The sequence below is a fragment of the Larus michahellis genome, chromosome 3, assembly GCF_964199755.1.
Source record: "Larus michahellis chromosome 3, bLarMic1.1, whole genome shotgun sequence".
Taxonomy (NCBI): domain Eukaryota; kingdom Metazoa; phylum Chordata; class Aves; order Charadriiformes; family Laridae; genus Larus; species Larus michahellis.
The window spans coordinates 67,651,786-67,657,785 of record NC_133898.1 but is presented as its reverse complement, the minus strand read 5'-3'; positions in this window follow the sequence as shown (position 1 = coordinate 67,657,785).

Genomic DNA, 6,000 nt, shown 5'->3' with positions numbered 1-6,000 from the left:
TCAAATACGCATCCTCCTAACAACTCTACAAGATGCTGTTATGCCGATTTTACGTGGAAACAGATGCTCAGAGGAGGAAAGTGTCACTGGAGGATTACAGCGCTCTGTTCCTGCACTCACCAGATTATTGGCCATGCTTTTCTGTTCATCCTTTACATCCACACGTATAGGCAAAACTGAGGTTCCCACTCAATAAATCACAGCTAAGCTCAACACCCTGTAGGTTCTCATTCCTCCCAAACCCTCACACAGAACAAACTGCTGAAAGATGACGACTTTCCTGAAGCAAATTTTATCATTGGAAGTCCAGTTTGTACATGCAGCTCGCTAAAATCTTTCCCCACAGTACTCCCACATGGACCACGAGCTGCAGCAGTAACAAGGTGGAATTGAAAAGTAACACTGAAAGCGACCCACTGCGGTACTTCAAATACTGGTGTTTCACATCAGGATTAGCAGCCATTTCAAGCTCTCCTGGAGCTGCTTCCTCATTGTCACATCTTCATTAAGAAAGTCTCTCAGAATAGTACACACACCCCCCTCCTCCACACCACTCACTCCTTCTGTAGTTCACTTACTAACCCGACCAGTCATGGTCACTCTGCATTTCCTGGAAAAAAAGAAGAAAAAAAGGTAACCCCTGATCCTTTTTATAATTTCTATGTGGATTCAGGGTTTTCTTTCCCTAGGATACTTAGGGAAAGCCTTCTTCAGGCTATAGAGAGAAAAGCTGACCTTAATTTCTGCTACAGAAGACTTCAAGTGTAATCAGACAAGAGTGGATAAAAACATGGGTTAATATTAACTTGTTGAACTGGAATGAAGACTCTTGTCTTGAACATGTGCATTTGTCCTTTGCCCCTGCCTCCTCCTTGATTGATGGCTGAAAGATTTCCAATTAGTGCAGCTGCTGATCACTCAGTCAACCTTCTAGTCCTGGCTAGCTTGAAAAAGCTTTAACACTAATAACTCCCGAAGAGCTATGACTAAAAAGCTGTGTGCCTTTTATGTGAGACATGGCTACTTGTTTGCGCTGCAATAAAAGCTCTTACTAAATGGGTAACATTTCAGCTTAAATCATTTGCTAATTATACAATTACTACTCTTCCCTTTGCTTGTAATCCACCTTGTACTACACAGGGAGCGAAGGAAATGTCATGGATGCCACCTTGGATTGAAATAGAAGCCAATACTTTATAACGCATTATCCTCAGCAATAGCAACCGCGTTGGTCATAAGCTGGTGGTGTTGCAACTTCTCCCATCGTGAAGACAGAGGCAAGGTCTTATTCAGCTGTGTCCCCGGCTCCGACTGTGCTTCCCCTGCAGCCTTGTCCTGACATTTTTCCTCAGGTAGGTCTAAGGAGACAGATGTGCCGGGTGCTCGATGGCTCAAGGCAAGCGGTGCAGCCAGTGTCGGGGTCTCAGTTTGAACTTTAAGGCAGCATCTGACCCAGCCAAACAGGTGAAGCCCCAGTTGCAGAGCTTGAGGTTTGGTACTCACTCTTCAAATGGACAAGATGTTCAGCATTCCCACCAGAATGGACATTTCTTCTACCTTTTGATTTCATTACATCTAACTGCAGGAGTATTCCTCTTTTCCACATTTATTCACTTTTATTTTCCCCCTGTAAAAAAGTTCTTTAATGAAAAATAACTACTGGTTTATACCACCGGTCCCAATCATTTCACCAGAATCAAAACTTTCATAAAGCTCATCGACAAAAATTCCATTTATTGACAGTGGTCAAGGCTGAAATTTCTTTTCTGCAATTTATGTTTTAATATTTTGATATTTCCACCTGTTGTGAGATAGATTTAAAAAATCAAAATGAAAAGTTATTTAAAAACATAAACTAAGGATTTACTAAAGTTATTTTCATACATCAAAGTCCTTTTGTTTTGATAAAATTAAAAAATGCATCCCATTAAACACTGTTTTTGTTGTTTCACATGAATAAAAGTAATATCAAAATAAAGTGCCTAAGTCTGCAAATGAAAGTGTTACAGTCTGTTCTAAACATTTTTGGGTGAAAATCCTTATTAAACAAAACTGGTTCATAAAACTCGCTTTGATTTTTTTATCCAAATCTGCTGTTTCCAGCGGGAAAGGTTTCTGTATGAAAACTTTTTGCAATTTCCATTTTAATGGCCACCCAGGCTCTTACCAGCTGCAAAAACAAACAAGAAAACTGCGGTGTATAGAAACAGAAACAGGCTGGCGAAGTGTTCAGTATAAGTGCGTAAATCTCTAATTGTATAAATTATATTTGTTGCTAATAATGCATTCTGCTAGTCACAGATGATAGAACAAAGATTATTAAAGTTAAAAGGAGACTCTTTATTGCACAGGTGGAGGGAGAAACAGCCATTTAACGTCCTATTGGAGATATTCAATTATTATCATTACGATGGGCAAAGTTGTTGCTTTAAATTAGCCTCATGAGGTTATGTTCTTTCCTTAATTTACACCCACATGAAAAGAGTGGATGGCTGCAGAGTTGGGAAACCCTCCTCCTTCCACCAGTGAACGAGGAGGAGGAGAGAGTGTCAGAGGAGGATCTGTGTGATGGGCAAGTGACGTTTCCTTCACGGGTGCAACCTACTGACCAAGTGCCATAACCCATCAGGGAAGGACTACCTATTCAGACGTGGTAAACCAGAGTATTTTCAGCAGCTAACTACACCTTTCTTCCTCATTAAAGTAGGTGCTGCTGGCCTCCATCACAAATCAAATATCATGGTTTTGTCTGTGCCATTTGGCATTCAGAGCAGTTTACCGGTTGTTTAAAGCCACCGGGAAATTTCAATTGGCAAACATTCAGACATGAAAATGTGGGACTTACACATTTTAAATTTGAATCAGGAGTTGCAAACATCTTAAAGATCTGTATATAAACCTGCACTGGCTTATGAAAGCTATGAAACGGTTTACAAATCTTAAGCAAGAAAATATTTTAAAATACTGTTAGTTGTACAGTTTTGATGTTCCACCTTTCAAAAGATCGTGAGATTACTGACCAGCATTGGTTTCTCAGTGCAATTTTTGGAGGACACCTCGGATGAGGTAGGGGTAAACAGAGGAGCCCTACTGGAGAAGACAGCATCTAACATCTACATACGGTTAGGGAAACAAACTAGAGAAAAGGACATCCCTTGCTGACACGTTTTGCCTAGCATTTCACTCTAGATAAGTCACAGTTGGCTGACAATAGACATAACATCCAGGCTGAGGCATTGCAGAGGTTGCATCCCGCTGCCTTGCAGCCTCCTCTCAGTTTTCCCGCTCCTTGCATTCCCACCACATCTCCATTCCATTCGCTGTCCATTTTTCCATGTGGCTTTAAATACACTGTCAGCAAGTCTACAAGAGATAAATAATTAGGTGCCAGGGCTGACAAGCTGCTGGTGGTGACATAAAGTAATTTCTCCAGATTGCCACCTGCTACTGACCTACGCAGAGTGTTCCTTCCTGGCCTCCTGCCCCTGCTTGCGGGATGTTTGCAATCGCTATTGGGAAGGGTACAACTGTTAATTGGAAATTAGGGCAAGAAGGCGGAGGCTCCTAAACATAATTATAAAGCACCGTGCTATGTCCCGGCTCTGCCATGGGAAAGCAGCTTGTAACTCTTAATTTTGGTGCTGTGGTGGCTTCTCTGCCAGCTGCCTCGCTGCCCCGGAGCCATCGCAGAGGAGCCGATCCCCAGCACCAGGCGGGAGGTGGCTGCACCGCCTGCGCCTCCTGCTTCTGGGCCGAGGAGCTTTGGAGCAGCCCAGCCCCAGCCCGAGGGGCATTTTCTGCCCAAGATACTGATACTGAATGTCTCATCACCAGCGTCTCGGCCCGGGGTTTTCTGCCGATTCAGCTCCTCGGGACTGCGCGGTGCATTTCTTAATCTGTTGTGACAGTAGAAATACACTGCCTGCCCTAGAGCTGGAACGGAGGTTTTCTGTTGCCCAGATCAACTGTTTCATGCTAAGCCTGATTTTCATGTGAGTGGATATGCTAGATGCCTGCTATTTACATCTATGCAGTAGCTTGGCAGTCCCAAAGCCTGATGGGAATTGGTATTTGAGGAGTATCAATTCATATTTTTTGCTTAGAAGAGGTGGATTATACCACCACTTACCATGGCCATGAGGGAAGAAGGAAGCGCGATGGTAAAGCTCTGTACGGTGGACACAAGTGCTCCCTTTTCAAACAACTCCTGCACATTAGTTAATTCATTTCCTTATCGCTAGGTCAACCCACATCTTCCTTTTATTAACTCAGACTACATGAAGCTTCCTAATGTAGGGAAACAAAAACATCTGTAGAGCTGTAGTGAGGCACAGATCACATTTTCAGTGTCAGAGCATACAGCGGCAGCACTGTAATTATTTGGCATTTGTCGGCAGTGCCTCCCTGCCTTCAAAATGCTGCTCACAGGCTGTCAACAAGTCTTTATGTTTGTGTTTGACTTGGCAGGGACTCTCAAAACCAGGCGAGTAAGTGAGGAGGAGCCCATGTACAAGCCCAGTCATCTGTAACTTGGCTTAGTCTTCTGCGATCTCTCAGCTGATAACCTGCAAAGCCATGCCTTTCCCTGCATTTCGCTGGCGGTTTGTACTTTATCACCAGCGACTTGGAAGAAAGAATCTCTTCAGATTACATTAGCTTTACATTAGCTGTGCTGCTCTTTGTAATATCAAAACAACTACTACATTTACAACAGCAGAACCAGACCAGTTATGGGGCAAATAGATTATTCACTAAAAAGCAAATCAGATCTCAGCTTGACTTAAAACTCTCAGATTGTCATTTGTGAATATTTTCATGTACTATAAAATAAAAATGAACCAACTAAAGTGATGTACCTGCATACCTTTGAAATAAAGTTTAAATATTTCATTTCAAAATTTTATTACTCTAAAATCTGGAAAAAAGTATAGTGGGAAAAGGAAGCTGAAATGAATATCATGAAAGTAGCCAAATAAAAAGAAACCAAAAATGCCCTAACGAATCAATCACTTAGGCAAACTTAATATCAAACTTATGGATTTTACACAGTAAGCTGCAAATAAACACTGCTCAGATTGGAGCTCTTTTGGTGACACAGGGCTGCTGAATATCAATCCTCATTTCCAATATTAATCCAAGCTAATACCCAACATGTACTGATGTTTAATACATTAGAAGAAAGCATCCTTTTCCAATACATGCAATGTATATGATCTGTATAATATTCTATGTAAACTAATATTATACACAGGAGGTGATAACCCACTATGATGCCTGAAGCCATCTTTCCTCCTTGGAGCTATTTTGGTTTGATTGCTTCGTGTTAGTTATACTCCCATTGCAGCTTCCAGAGCCATCTTTGGGTTGTATTGCTAGGAGAAGGTGGGAATGTATGTGGAGAAGAAACCCTCACACTTTCTTTGAGCCATTAGAGGACTCATCCAGTGAGCACCACGGTTCCCAAGTGCCCTCAGGAGTTTGGGAGGTGAAGGCAGAACATGTCATTTCAAGTCCACCACTACAAAAAGTGTTTTAGCAAACAATTCTTGTGCCCTTATTTGTCTTAACTGCGCAAATGGAGAACTGAAGATTGCTTTCACCTCATTCTTCACTTTTTTTACTTTTTTTTTTTTCTGTCAATGCTCCCTCTTGATGGCCTAGATGCTGTTTAAGCCTGCGCTGCTGCAGAGATGACCAAAGCTCCCCTCCAGCCTGCTCACACAGGCAGGGTGAGGAGTGCTCCCCAACTGGCTGCTGCTTGGCCAGCTCAGAATAATTGTGCTCTAGGCTGGGTAAGGGAAAGGAGGGACCTGAAGGATGTCCAGGACACTGCTGGGGATGGCAGTAATTATCCAGAGCATCAGTTGTGGGAAGTGAGGCAGGAGTCGGGACAGGAGCACAGATTTGGAAGTCAGTGTGCTGCTTGGGAAAGGATGCGTTCAAGGGGATGGAGCAGAGAAAATGCAAGTTCTTGCAGTTGAAATAAGAAGCTGTGCTGGA